The following is a 15,927-nucleotide window of genomic DNA, read 5'->3' as shown; positions in this document are numbered from 1 at the left end:
TAATTAATGTCGGGTGACTTCCCTCCATTCATTAAAAGGTTCTTTTCTCACTCAGCCTCTGTGCTTGCGAGTGGGGAAGTCTTGCCTCTCAGAGGCACCCCAGGGTGGTGTGTAATGTTCCCAGGTTACTGGGTGGGGGCTTGAGCTGGTTCTTTGTTGTATTGCTGAAATTGAACCCTAGCTATTGAACCCGGTCCTGGTTGCTGCCGGCCCCACCTGGCAGAAGGGTTACAATGATATCTATAAAGCAGTAAGCAGGGCCCTGAATACACCCTTCAGCACTAAGCAGGCCACTAAATAGGGACATTAAAGGGGCCCCTGCATACACCTTTTGGAGAACTAAATGGGGCCCTGAATCGTCCATTTGAGACCCTAAACAGGGCACCGAATACAACATTTGGGGCACTAAACAGCCCAGAGTACGTCGTCTGGGGCTCTGAATAGGGCCCCCAACACACCAGACCCCGAAATATACCATTTGGGGCACTAAACAGAGAAGGCTAGAGCCCCACCACAGAAGCAAAGAGTGAGAGAGTGGGGGGAAAAAGACAGGAGAGGCTCTTTATGGGCCTCTGACAGGCCTGGGTCCAGCTTCCCAGGAATTGTTTGAAACCCCCTCCCTCCCCACCCCGCCGGTTCACACAGCCCAGCTTCCATTAACCTTAGCTTTACCCTTTCCAGTCTGCATTGTTTTCTTCTTGCTTGGCTGAGACCCTCAGAAATGGCTGTGCTCCCTTCAGAAGTGCGGGTACTCTCGCGCCTTGCTCAAAAGAAGCCACTGCAGACAGCACCTGCAGACAGCACTGGGGATATTGCCAGTGTTGGATTAAACCTGAATAACTAAATACTGATTTTAATTGTCCAAACCCCACCTCACCCTGCCATAGGGCCTGAGGGCTGGACAATAAAATAACTACAAGGGTAATATAATAGTCTAATAAAACACTGCCCTCCCCACCCCCTAAGACCTAAAAATACTTGAAGGGAATCCCCTCAGGGAAGGGTTTGAGAGGGAAGGCAATGAATATTGGCTTGAGGGTTTCTTTTGGTGGCTCTCCCTTAGGATGGGGGATTTTGCTCCCTCCTTCAAGTTGTTGTGGCTTGACAGAGCTGTCTCATGCTGGAGCGCTGAAGAGCAGTGCATAAAATGAAACCAACCCTGCTGCAAAACCACACACACGCTGAAGGGAGGTCTGGGTGTGGGTGCCGTGAGGAAGAAGAGGTAGAACGGGTTAGACGTGCTCCAGACCCGCCCCCTGACTTCACTGTGTTCTCCTTTCCACCTGATTATGCCACAGATGCCTCAGCAAAGTCTGAGATGTGTTGAGCAGTCCGCTCTCTTCCTCTCTCTTCAGCCACAGCTGGGTGGGAAAGGCCATTTGGGACCTGCACGGCCTCTTTGTATGGGCATCTGTGGACACAGGCCGAGGAGAAGTAACAGCGGACCAGCTGCTGGGTGAAAGTAGCCAGGGGGACTGCAGAGGAAACATTCCCTGGAACAAAGTTGTTTGCAGAAATAAATACCAGGTAACAACTTAAACAAGTGTTCAAGGAAGGGTGCAGTGTCTCAATAAGTAGCTCCTCTTCCTCTCTTCTCAGTGTGATGCAATGCAGCAGCCAGCATGCTTCCGGTGGTGACTGAATTCTGTGGGGACTGTCTTTTTAGACAGCAGTGTTGTTTAGGCACTGCCCTGTGAAGGATGGCACCACTGCAAGGGGGCCTGGCAGCTGACTGGCCTGGCATCAAAAGATTCTGCTAGGGGCTAAGGATGAGAGAGTGTTAAACAGGGGCTGTGTGTCATCCAGGAGACTACTATATCAGAGAACTGTGTCTGCGTTTGTGTGCGTGCACACACGTATAAAACACCTGCTCAGGGTTTAAATTGTTTGTGTCTAGTCTGCGTGTTGTGGGGGGAAGGGAGGGTGCTAGAAGTAGAGGAAGAGTTTCCTGTTCACCCCTGACAGGAGGGGAAAATGTTTCTCCCAAACTCCCTGTTCCTTGGCTGTTGTGATGAGAGTTCAGCATGCTGTTTCAATCTACTTAACCACTCTGTGTGTGTGTGTGTGTGTCCATCGATTTCACTGTGTGTGTGTGTGTGTACATATCTCTCTCTATGTGTGTATGTGCATACACATATATTTCCTAGTCAGGACTCTAATCACCAGACAGTGCTGTCTGACTTTCATATTATGAGGCAATACTATCTAGTGTTTAGAGGAGGACTGGCAGACTTCATTCTGTTCTTGGCTTTGCCTCTGATTCACCATAAAAATGTGCAAAAAGAACAGGAGGACTTGTGGCACCTTAGAGACTAACCAATTTATTTGAGCATAAGCTTTCGTGAGCTACAGCTCCCTTCATCGGATGCATGTGGGCGACTCAATTAACCTGTCTGTGCTCCACCTTTCCTGGCTGTAAAACAGTGATACTAATACTGTTGAAAAGTTATGTGAGATACTTGGATGGAAAACGCCATGTAAGAGCAAAATAGCATTATAATGGTCTGCAAAATGCTTTTTGGCGCTTTCTGGATAAAGGGTGTTTTACAAGTGTCTGTACCAACAGCACTGTAACTAACATTGTTATTTAATGGGTTTTATTTATGAGCCAAATGTTTCTGTCATGCTAAGATCCAGATAAATATGGTCCTAGTGAAATCACTATTCTGTGCCTTTCTTTGCTGATTTAGTTTTAGGATTGTGTAGCTGTTTTTCTCTGTGCACCTTCTACTCATGGATGAGACATTAACTTAGATTACAGGCTGTTTATTGTGGCCAGTATAGTGGCTGACCGGCAGAGTACCCAATGTAACCAACAGCAATGCTAACACTGATGCTTGCAAAAAGGTATTTGTCTAGTCCCCTTAACATTTTGGGGCCAGAGTTGCACTCCTGTATCACTGGTATGGCACTGTCCTAAAGTCAGCTTCCCTTCTGGTTGCCTCAGTCTTTTGAACGGAGCAGATAGTAATTTTGAATGTTTTTCTGATTGTAGAGTCAAGATACAGGAAGACCCCATTTACCATCAAAATATGACATGTTTCTCACTGCAATATCAATAGGAATTTGGCTGCTTAAAATGAAGTTTATATAATTTCTCAGTCCAGTCAGTGATCTGACCCCTCTATAACTGTCCTTGTCAGTATTTTTAATCTTCAGTGGGTCTTTCATCTAAAGACATACTTTCATCTTTTTGATGAGTTTAACATAATTTTTTTTGTGGTTAACAATGTTATCATCTATATCAGTAGACTGTGCATTACTTTCGCTTTAATAATGGGGCTTGTCCCATTTGAAGTAGATTAAATTATTATGTTCTACAATACAGGTAAACTCCAGCTATTCAAAGGTCTCAGGAGATGTCCAAAACCTCAGATAATGGGAGGTTTGGGTTATTGGGGACTTGCCTTGCTATTTTTTAACTGCAGGCTAGTTAAAGGGTGTAAATTAAATGTCTACCTTCCAAAAACAGCTTAGGATCAAAGCAAAAAACTAAGCAAATAAAAAAAATCACCCTTACGTCAACATTTTAAGAGCAAGGCATCATACAAAGCAGCCCTGCCTGAAAGACCTTACAATCTTGGTAATAATATATGCAAATTGCTGGTAACTGAATAGGTAGTGATATTCGTTGGTGATGGAATAATGGTCATTCACTAGTCTTTCATGTCTGGGTTCACTACTGACTTTAGTCACCAGTGAAAGAAGTGTACTGGTCTTGGGCAGAGTCCTCTCCTTTTGTGGCTCTGGGGTGGAGAATCATAGGAAAGAGCAGGACTTAATGCACAACGCAGCACTATCTGCAGACTTTTCTTGTGGCTTATTTTCAGTTTGCAAGGTGAGCGAGCAACTTGCTGAGGGTTTTCTCCGGCTCTTCGCCCTCCCACTCTGGCCCCACTGACATTTTCTCTTACATTTTGCTGAGTGGAGGACTGGTAGCTACATAGAGGAGTGAAGAACATGCTGCTTAGCCAGTCTTCCCCTCCATGTGGTCCCAGTGTAGCTTTTTCCCTGGCACTGCACAGTGGTTGGGGACATCTGACCTTTTTTAAAATTTTGTTTTGATTGTAAAAACAATTTCATAACACCGATAATAAGCTAAACTCTTAGGTCCTGTTTTCAGGAAGAATTCATCTTATAACGCCTTGTAAAGAGAAGCAGAGAACGCCATGTGGCTGCTTCATGAACTGAAATATATCAGAGGCTGGCTCCAGAATCTCAAGAACTTAATGTGCCCTCCAATTTGCATGCGTGCCAGGTGGTTGCAGTGGAGCATGCGGTCAGACAAGGTTCTGTTGGAGACAACACAACCTAGTGTGTTGGTGTGAAAAGGGGACAAGATATGGGTGTACTTCTTAAAGGCTTCAGTCAATTCCTTGCAAAGCCCTAGGGACCTTTTTACATCATGTTAATGGAGAAGGACCTCATCAAGATTGGCATGTAGGTGTGGCAAAAAAAAGATGGCAGGATGAATGAATGCGGAATTCTTCTCGAAGGGCCTCGCACCACCTTAAGAAGAAGGGTCTATAAGTCACTAGGGAAGCTCACACCCTGCCCTGCCCTCGGGAGCTGCTAGTGGTTTCATCCAACAACAGACCCAGTGCCATACTGCTTGATTTAACAGCTATGAAGGGCATGAGTCCTACTCATGGGTAGCAACTGGAAGGTCCCTCAGTACATAGGTCCAGTGTGAGGAAAAACCGGTTGAAACTCAGCTAGAGATGACAAGGCTATCTCTAGACACAGATCTGCCCCCTTGGAAACAGCCATTCCAGGACAAATCTGATTAATTTTATCCACAAAGAAGATAGAAAACTCATCACAGTGATTAATATTTGACTATGTTTCCAGGCAACCTCAGCCAGTCCTGGCCAGATTGTACATCACCCAGAACAATCCCCCTGGATGACATTTTGAAAACACTACTTTACTTCCATGACAGGCATGCCCCAGGTTTTTGTAAGCTATCGTCTCCTGCTCATGCTGATTCCAATTACTCTCTCTCCATTACTCTCTTCCCTCATTACTTCTCCATCCAACTCTATTCCTCTCTTCCGCATCAGGTAGCCATTAACCACCACTTTTCTGATTCCCCTGCATCCACCTTCCTTTTTGATTTTGACACCTGTCTGCCCCTGTTGCTCTATTCAGAACCACCCTCCATTTTCAGTGTGGTCTCAGATGCCACATTGCTATCTTGCCTAATCTTTCAGTCTCCCATCACCTCCCTATCACTGCCTTGTTTGAAATTCAGCCCCAGATCAATTCTCCCACTTGCTAAAATGGCCTCTCACTTGTCCTCTTCTTTATTAAACACTGTTTCCTCTCTGATCTCTCAGCTGAGTTCTCTTTTTGGCCACCGGTACCTCTTCTTCACCATCACCCAACTGCCCTCTGGCCCTCCACCCAGTGCTCCTACAATCTCAGATCAATGTCCACGACTTATCTGTCACTCCCACCGCTCTTTGTCCTGCTGTCTACTCCATAGACCTGGTTGTCAGTTCACTCCACTCCACTCTTTCCACTGTCAGAATATTCTTCAGCCCTGTGTCCCACCATAAAGTCTGTCCCACCTACCCTAACTTCACTTCATGTGGTGTTGGGCGTCTCTGGAGAAAATCCCATATCTTCACAGAGTTTCTCCACTGTAAATCATTCTTTCTTCCTTCATTTTTGCCATCCTCCTGGTCAAGCAACTTCACTTCTCCACCCTAACTGAATCCCACACCTGCAATCCCAGATACTTATTCATGGCCCACTATCTGAAATCCTCTTGGGCTATTATTTAGAATCTTTCTTCATTTTCACTCAGTTTTATAAAGAAGTAAATGATTTGCCCTCTCATGTGTATCTGATGGCACATGGACACGTGTGATGCAACTTCCCCATTCCAGTAACTAGTCAGCTAAATTAATGTTTTCTATTCTCATTATAAGGTTTTTTTCCAGGTGTGAATAATTTTTCATCTTCTGCCCGTCTCCAATGTCATTTTAATGGAAAATTGTGACCAAAAATTCTTTCATGATATTTAAACACCCAAACAAGGCAATGTTGATAAACAAGATCAGAGACAGAGGCCTGAAAATGAAGTGAAGAATTATATACAGTAAGCAAAATTTTTTGATTTTTTTTTAGAAACATCTTGATCATTAGCACTTCCTCAGGGAAAGATGTGAAGATGCACGCATTGCTGAACTCTGACACTTGGGAATACCTCTATTGATCATTTTCCAGAATAAAACTGTAACCATGTTTAATGAACTCGCGTGCCAAGAAGTGCTGAGCTGCTATAAATGTATTACAGACTTCTGTATCAGACAAGAAAATGCAAACTATATGTTAGATAAACTTAAAAGATATTGAGTGATGAGGACTGGGTATTTTAGGAACTGGTACTAGGATATGCAGACTTTCACCGCAAGGTTATTCATTTGAATATGGTCCAGATTGGTAGTGAATTAATATTATTACCATCTGATAGATGTTGTTGCCCCTTGGGCAGTTTAGGGGGCCTTGCTGGGTTGTTTCCATATTGAGGGGAAATTGATAACGAGTCAAGTCTTTCTTGGGTGCAATCCTGCTTACTTACAAAGATGTACAGAAAAGTCCTGTTTCCCCTAAACAGTAGAAACAAACAGGAGGTGGTTTCTTTGTTTCAAAGTCCTCGGCTGCATTCCAGCCAGTTTTGTGCCCCAAAAGAAGCTCTTTCTTTTGGCTTCCAGGGCTACAGTCACCAGTACTTCTCTTTCTTTCTCCTGGCTTTCTGGTCACTTCCTGTTTCTGACACACCCAGACACACCAATCAATGCCCCAGCCCCTGCATTTGCAATCAAGGAAACCTCTCTTATTCTCCCTGAGCTAGTTCTTGCTTGGGCCTTCCCAAATGTCCCAGTGCCTTGGGTGGCTTCTATTACTTCAGCTGTTTTATTCCATAAAGGAGCTTAATTGCGTCTTCCATTTAGCCTGAATGAAAGGTGGATAGCATGCTCGACAACAAGATCTGTGATTGCCCATTGATCAAAATACATGCTTGCTAGTAGCCACCTACACCGGGCAGCACAATATTCAGTGGCAGCTGCAATATGAATTAGGGTTTAGATTGAGTGATTGAGTGTTTCTTAACTACTTACAGCTAGCAGTCCCAGTCCATTTCCTAGTGGTCAGGAGTCAACATCACCCAAGAAAGCCACCACCCCATGATAGTAACCCTGCTGTCAGCTTCTTCAGAGACAAGGGTCCAGGTTTTCAGAATTGGTCGGCCCCCATTAAGCCACTGAACTTCAGTCACCAGCTTTTCAAAAGTGCATGGCAACAGATTCATTGTTCTTAGTAGGAGCTGAGCACGTTTAAACAGCTGGCCAATTCAGCTTGGTACCTAAATGGGTACTGAGCTCTTGTGAAAATCTGGATATAAGGCTTTAATGGTCTGTTGTGACTAAACTCCCTTTTCAGTCCGAGAGGACATCTCTTCAGCTCAGGGATCAATCATATTAGGAAAGAGGACATGTTAATCCTGCTGTTGCACATGCTACACTTGTTCCTTTGACAAACAGAAGCAGTTAGTCTCCCGGGCTGTCAGTCTGGTACCATCTTTAGGACTACATTCACTTTATTCTCTCTCTTTTTTTTTTTTTTTGACAAAGCTCTGGTAAAAATAAGTTAGATCTTAATTATGATAATAAACCTAATAGAATGTAAAAGAGAATATGGCAAAAGCTCTGCTAAGAGTTAATTTAAGTGGTTGTCTTGATTTGTCTGACCGAAAGGTGGAGTGATATTTACTTGTCAGTTCTATGAATAACACCATATGCTGACATGCCTGATAAGCGTGTCTCATAGTCACGGAGAAGGAAGTAACTTTTATTTTTGCAAAATTATGACCATCAATAATCCTGCACTAAGTGGAGGGAGATGAACCAAAAGACTTAAGGTATTTTCTACCTTGTCACGGCCATGACTATATCAGACTGAAATCCTGGCCCCACTGAAGTCAGTAGGACTTTGATGGGGGTGAGGGAAAGGATTCTGCCCCATGTATTCAAAGGAAACAGAGAATGGCAAAAAGTACTGTTGTAAAATGCATTAATATTGGTCCTGATTCTACTGTTGCTTATGCTCATGCAAATAAGGAGTAACTGCAGTGAAGTCAATGGAATTACACAGGTATAAAACTAATGTTATAGAAGAATCAAACTACTTTATGGAATTGCATTTAAAAAGGGACATTCAGCAGAGCAATATCTATATATTATCCTTATATTTCAGTCTTTCCCCTACCAGTACTTTTTTTTAAAAAAAACTTATATATTGGTTTCTTAACTCATTTTCTACTGTCTTTCAGTTTTGCAAACACTGACATCATTTAGCGAGAGAGCCCACACTGTGGTTAGACTGAAATTAACGTTATGTTTTTCCTGCACATCAGTGGCTTGTTCAGAGTCTTTCCAGGCACGGGGAGTAAATATGCAGTCATCATTAAAGAGTGGGCATGTATTTTATTTCATTATATAGGCCCAGGTTATTCCATCAAGCCACCACACTGGGTAAATCTGGTGTGGGGCTGCACTGCTGTCGTGGATCTTACCCCATTGTAGACACTGCAGAAGGGTCAGCAAGCATTCCCCTATGCAGCTAGTCATGATAGCAACTCTTATCTAATCCAGGGTGAGAATGGATAAGCTCCAGGCATATAAACCAATACACTTTAACACATGTGCAGGCCAGAGCAAATGTGCCTCTTCCCTAGAGCATGTAAATAATCCCCCTCCTCCTTTCCCAGGGCAGGAAGATGTATTCAATTCTGGTCCCCAGAAGTAGCAGTGAGGTGAACTGGGCCTTGTCCCATTCTCTTCATTCACAGGTCAGCCTGCTATGGAACCTGTGGAGCATAGAGGGGAATAGCAAAGGGCATTTTGCGGACCCTCCTCCAGAACTAGTTTATGGCCTTTGACCAGTTATCTCATGGAGAGGGAATTTAGAATTATATTTCCACTTGTAAATAGTGACGAATTAACTGCCCATTCAAAATCCATAGTGATACATTACTAGGTCCTTGTGATACCAGGATATGTTTCTGCAGGTATGACCAGGAACCAGAAGCACACACAACCTGCTAATCAAATACAGATAAGTGGATCTGTGTGTATACATTTCCCATGCTTTGTTTGGAATAGCCAAGCCACACAGAACAAACTGTGTTGAGGGTTTTTTTATACCTCATATTCCTGCATGAAGATGACAGTAAAGATACATGGTGTATTGTATAAAAAGAAAACAACTGTAACAAATGGAGGATATAATCTACCCTAGGTTTGCCAATTTCAGTTGGCCCTATTCCTCGAGGTTTCATCACATGACATAATCTTTAATTAATCTTTAATTTCTGGAGACTCCAGGACGATCCTGGAGGGTTGGCAATCCTAATCTACACTCATCTGGGCGTACGCTTCCCAGCTTAAGCACACACACACACACACACACACTAGCTGTATTTAAGCTAGTCCTTAAAAGTAGCCGCGTAGCAGGTGGGTAGCAAGGGTGGCGGCTCAGACTGGCCACGTGAGTACAAACCCATCCAGACCACAGGTACGTACTCAGCCCAGTACCTCTGCTACAACGTGTGCTACCCCCAGCTACAGTGCTATTTTTAGCACAGTAGCTTGAGCAAAGCCAGCAGTGTCTGTCTGTCTTTCTGTGCTGGGAAGTGCACTCCCAGCAGCATTGTAAACGTATCCTAGGGTATGTATACACTGCAGTGTAAACCCAGGGTTAAAACTCAGGCTCTATTCTAACCCCTCTTCTGTCTAGACATGAGTTGCTCTAACCCAGGGCTTGGACCCAGGGTCCCAGGGTCTTCACAGGGTTAGAGGGGCTGAGCCTGAGTCAAGCTAGGGACCCAAGGTTACAAGCCCTATTGCTTTGCAGTATAGACATAGCCCTACCACACTTACGCTCTGGGAGTCTGCCAGAAGTATTCCACAGCCCCATGGGTGGACTTTCTTTGTCCTCTGGACAGTCAAGTTTGGTGGACAGTCAAGTTTTCCCACAGTGCACCACAAACAAAGGGCTAGAGCAGTCACATTTTGGGAGGGTGCTAGGAAGTCTGGGTTATGGGGGGTTTGGACCTGGATTGGTATAATGCAGTACAGATACTGGAGCCCCAGGCTGGGACACAGGTTTCAAAAATTCTTAACCTGGGTTTATACGTAAGTGTAGACGTTCAAGCCCTAGGTTAACAAACCCAGGGTCTGATACCTCAAGTTCTACTAACCCTGGGCTTACATTTCATTGTAGACATACCCTTAGAGGTCTAATCCTCACTCATGTAGTCCTTTCTAGTATAATCTGTTCCACTTACTTCAGTGGGGTGACTTGCATGAGAAAGATCGCTTCCAAGAGCAAAAGTATGGAGAATCAGGCTCTTTATTGCAGCTACTCCAAACATAAGGAAACCGAAGAGTGAAATATCTCAGTACCTACAGTTGAAGTACCAAATAACCTGAGAAATGCTTGTAACAGGTCACAGACTGACACAATTAATGTCCATGGATCAGCGCCACAGATGTAGTAAATTGGCTTAGCTCCACTGAAGTCTATGATAGGGCAGGCAGATATATTTCATTGAAAAATTTTATTATTAAAATGGATTTTGACCAAAATGAAAAATTAATTTTCATGAAAACTTTCCTTTAGGTGGAATTTTTTTCAGTTTTTTCAATGAAAAAATAAAAACCAAAACCATTTTGAATTTAAAAAAATGGAAACATCATTTTTTAATTTTCAAACACCTAAAATTTGTTGGTTCCTGGATTTCGTTAAAAACTTCAAAAAATCTGTGGAAACCTTTGGGAAAAAAACAAGTGTTCACAATTTTTCTTGAAAAATAATTGGCATTTCATTCATCCAGGTCTAGTCCATGGAGCTATGCCAATTTTCATCAGCTGAAGATCACCCAGTATGTCAAATCATTCTGAAATCAGTATGGAAATAATTTAAAAGTTTTTTTTTAAAGTCTTCTACTTTATCTAAATCTTTGCTAATAACTGTTTAAATCAGAGATAATCTATGACTAAAGCAAAGTTTCAGTAACATACCGTACTGATCAATGTGATCCAGTCTATTCCAGTCAAGGGATAAACTGAATGTTATATCTTTCACTAATGTGACACCACATTCTGAGGATTCACATTCGCCTTCACAGTTTGGCACAGTGAAACATAAACACAGTCTGAAATTAAATTAAGACAGCTGGATATTGGCTTCACTTTGCTTGGAAGTCAGCTCTGCTGTTGTCTTGATCTTCTGGCCCTATTTGCATGGTGTTCCTTGTGATCACTGGCTTTATGTCTTTGAAAGAACATTTTCTGTTTTGAAAAGATGTTAATGAAAGGAATAATGCTTTACCTGATAATGTCACCACTGTTAGTGCACCAGCATTTATAAAAACAAACCTAGTTGCAAGTAGTGGCTGACAGTCATTTCCATCTGATGGCTCTTTGGTGGCATGTTTGAAATGAGTTGGGTGGTTCTTGGTTTTGCTCTCCGTGGGCATATAATCACAACCCATAAACTACCACCACGGCTAGCACGCTTGTTAGCTCTCTCAATGGAAAAGCCATGCATTAAAAGGGCCATGGAGACTGAACTACCCTTTCATTCCTATACTTCTGTACAAACCACCCAGAGTCCTGGGTATTTACTCATGGGCGCTGAAGTATGCATTGCCACAACTTCTGTGCTACAGCACCCTGGCTATCTCGGATACATATACTTAAGCTTCAATCACATCCTGTGATTTCAATGCACACATAGCCCTTGTCATAAATATAAAGGGAAGGGTAACTACCTTTCTGCATACAGTGCTATAAAATCCCTCCTGGCCAGAGGCAAAATCCTTTCACCTGTAAAGGGTTAAGAAGCTAAGGTAATCTCGCTGGCACCTGACCCAAAATGACCAATGAGGGGACAAGATACTTTCAAATCTGGAGGGGGGGGGGAAAGGTTTTTGTCTGTCTGTGTGATACCTTTGTCTCTTGGAACAGATCAAGGATACAAGCCCTTCAACTCCTGTAAAGTTAGTAAGTAATCTAGCTAGAAAATGCGTTCGGTTTTCTTTGTTTTGGCTTGTAAATTCGCTGTGCTGGAGGGAATGTGTATTCCTGTTTTTGTGTCTTTTTGTAACTTAAGGTTTTGCCTAGAGGGAATCTCTATGCTTTGACTCTGACTGCCTGTAAGATTATTTTCCAGTCTGATTTTACAGAGTTGTTCTCTTATCTTTTTTTTGTTCTTCTAATAAAGTTCTGATTTTTAAGAATCTGACTGGGTTTTTTGGGTCTTAAAAATCCAAGGGGTTTGTGCTCATCTTGTTTATTTTAAAGGAAAGGGGGTGTAAGGGCTTGGGGGGAATATTTTGGGGAAATAGGAACTCCAAGTGGTCCTTTCCCTGTTCTTTGTCTAAAACACTTGGTGATGGCAGCGTTTTACCTAATCCAAGGGCAAAGACTTTGTGCCTTGGGGAAGTTTTAACCTAAGCTGGTAGAAATAAGCTTAGGGGGTCTTTCATGCGGGTCCCCACATCTGTACCCTAGAGTTCAGGGTGGGGAAGGAACCTTGACAGCCCTAGAGATGGTTACCCTCCATGCCAGGGACGAAGCATATTGGTGAGCAGTATCAGAAACTAGCACTGATGCTCTCCATGCCATACATATCCCGTGCGTAAACAGAAGATATTGGTCTCCCAGTCTGCTGATCTGGCATATTCAACACTTTATATGTTACAATATAAGGGGGATATGTTGCTTAATCTCTGTAATAGAGGCATAGTATTGAGAGAGGGAAATAAAGAAAAAAATCTGTTTTTTTGCTATTCAGGTTGTTTATATTCTAAGTGAATCCTTTAGATCAGTGATACAGACTGAGGCTCACACAAGTGGCTCTTTAATGTGTCTCCTGAGGTTCTCTGCAGCACATGGCATTAAAACACTGTGTGATTTAATTATTAACCAATCTAAGTTATTAACCAATTTGGATGTTTTTACTCTGTTATTAGCCAATTGTAACTGATAAAATAATAATTCTTGGTCAATCATTTTGCTGTGAGAATAGTATATATATATATATACACTAAATATTTCTCCTGTCTTACTGTTTAAATATGAATATATAGTACTGTAGTAAATGAAACAAAGAATTCATACTAGTGTGGCTATTTTTGGGTAACGATTGGGCTTCTGAACTGCTGAGGTCTGAGCATCACGGCTTTAGAGTCCCTGGCCTTATTTGTTCAGAGATACTGTGCACCCACAACTCCCAGGAATTGCAGTGAAATCAGTGAAAACTAAATTAAGATTGGATGTTGTTCTAAAAGATACACTCAAACTAAAACAGGAGTTATCAGCTTGTGTGAATGAAAGCAGCGTTGCCAGCTCTGACAATTTTATTACAAGTCGTGCGATATCGGGAAGGGGTTTTTAGAACACCGCCTGCTGTAATGAAGAGATTACATGAGAAACTCAGCTTTCATTTAAAAAAAAAGTGGGGTTTAGGCACCCTAGTTTCAGAGGAAAAACTTTAAAGTGTGAACCATAAAGACTCAGAAACCAGAAGGCCAATAAGTAAAAAGAACTCTGCATTTATTATTTTTAAAAATCCCATGATTTCTGAGGCAGTCTCGTGATTTTCGAATGCTTAGATTTAGGAATACTGTGAAATTCTTGGGCCTGCATTATGCATGAGGTCAGACTAAATGATCCCTTCTGGCCTTAAACACTATGGATTTCAGCTCTGGGGGTTCAGCACTTTTGAAAACTAGTCCCTAAATGTCTCAGGATTCAGCAGCTTGTGAGAAACCTCAGTCGGTGTATTCAATGGAGCTAAGCCAGCTGATGATATTTACACCCGTTGATGTTGTACCCGTTTATATGTAGCTCCACATTTGCTGCAGGTTGGAGTGGAAAGTCAGGTCTGTGCTGAACTATTGAAGTCAGGGAGGGAGACAACCTGAATTTGTAAGTAGCCAATTAGTTTTCTTTAACGGATGGATGCTTGGATGGACCCATTTTTATTATTTAGAAGTGACCTTGGACTAATTAAATTATCCATCCAATAGCATGCAGCAAACTACAGTTTTTCATCTTGGCTTGTATCGGTGTTTGCAAGGTATCGGCAAACTATAGGAATTCAGATGAACAGGACCAGATGTGAAGGCAGCTCTATATATCAAGGGATTTAATGCAGCCTCTAATTTCATTTTCTGCTGGCTGGCTTGGAGAAGCCACGTGACTTTCGCTTGCTACATAGCTAGTGTACATGATAGTTGTGGAAGGTGGGGCTCCAGTGATGCAAATCATTTTGTTTTATGGTGCAGGCATATTTTGAAAGTAAGGTGGAGTGTTTTTAAATCATCAGTTCTCCTGTGCCAAAAGGTAAATATTATTATTAAACAATGAATGGCATCTTTTTATTGCATCAGTGCTTACCTGTGCCCATATTTCTATTGCTTCACATACCATTGACGATTAAGCTTTATTAAAGTATTCTCCTTTTAGAATGAGTCTAAAGAACATTATAAAAACCACAGGAATTGAAGCTTTTTGCTGTGGTGCTCAGCTTGGACTATTTCTGCAATTGTGGCTCTGAGAAATCATTACAGTTCATAGTCAAGGACAGTTTGTTTAGATCTATATCCCATGGGCCTGACTGGGATCTCATTTAGACCAGTTTTACACAAGTGTAGCTCTACTTACTTTTGTGGAGTTACATCCGATCTACATCAAGGTTACCGAGAGGAGAATTTGAACCCAGCGGACCTAAATTTGATCTCTCTTACACTGGCATAAATCCAGAATAGCTCCATTAAAGCCCATGGAGTTTCAGCAGTGTAAAATCAGTGTGAGAGGCCAATCAGGGCCAGAGTCTATACATGATATACTATTACATTTTCATTTCTTGGCGATTGCAGCTCCCTTCACTATCACTTCTCCAAATCCTAGGTCTTCAGACTTCAGCGTGTGCAAAACTCCGCTGCCTTCCTTCTCACAGAAGGAAACAGAACCGCATCACTCTTCCAACAACTCTACCAGTCCATTTCAGGATCAAGTTAAAAAAAACCCCTCCCTGGACTTCTACAATATACCCTATGAGCCTTGGTTTTCTCTACTCCCCACTCCCTCTGCTCATTTATCAGTGGCCCTTTGTGTAATCTTGCCTCTCGGTATTATTATTATTATTTATTATTTGTATTACCATAATGCCAAAAATGGCAACGTAGTGCCGGTATTAGTGTAGTACCAGTGTTACCGTAATGCCCAGTCATTGGCTAGGGCCCCATTGTGCTAGGCACTGGATGAACATAGAACAAAAAGACCAAAGGCCTTACTGGTGCAAGATCCTTGTCTTCTGCAGCTTTTACCTTTATGTGTTGTGTTGTCGCGTCTTCTGCTTTTTAAAGAAACAACACACGGGTACAATGGAGTCCAAATAAACACGTTTACTCACCAAATACAATAGGTGTGACTGAGTAACTCACACACAGTGCTGCTTTGGCAGGGTTCTGGTTACAGTAGAACCTCAGAGTTAAGAACACCTCAGGGATGGAGGTTGCTCGGAACACTGAAATGTTTGTAACTCTGAACAAAGTGTTATGGTTGTTCTTTCAAAAGTTTACAACTGAACATTGATTTAATACATCTTTGAAACTTTAGTATTCAGAAGGAAAATGCTGCTTTTAAAAATGAAACAAGCACAGAAAGTTTCCTTACCTTGTCAAATCTTTTTTTTAAACTTTCCCTTTATTTTTTTTAGTAGTTTATGTTTAACACAGTACTGTATTTGCTTTTTTCTGCTGCCTGATTGCGTACTTCCAGTTCCAAACAAGGTGAGTAGTTGTCTGGTCAGTTCGTAACTCTGGTTTTTTAACTCTGAGGTTCT

The 15,927-nt window shown here is 42.3% G+C and overlaps 1 protein-coding gene across 2 annotated transcripts in view; it reads left to right on the top strand.

Annotated features, from left to right (window-relative positions):
• The first annotated feature begins 1,272 nt into the window (after nucleotides 1–1,272).
• Nucleotides 1,273–15,927, top strand: part of CRACR2A (calcium release activated channel regulator 2A) — a 93,369-nt gene continuing 78,714 nt past the window's right edge. For both annotated transcript variants that reach the window (XM_075120796.1, XM_075120783.1), the window contains exon 1: nucleotides 1,273–1,527. The gene's annotated coding sequence lies outside the window, so the exon portion shown is untranslated. The remainder of the gene's footprint in view (nucleotides 1,528–15,927) is intronic.

Source organism: Caretta caretta, chromosome 1 (genome assembly GCF_965140235.1).
Source record: "Caretta caretta isolate rCarCar2 chromosome 1, rCarCar1.hap1, whole genome shotgun sequence".
NCBI lineage: Eukaryota > Metazoa > Chordata > Testudines > Cheloniidae > Caretta > Caretta caretta.
Note: the sequence above shows the minus strand (reverse complement) of the source record. Positions and strands in the feature narration are given on the sequence as shown.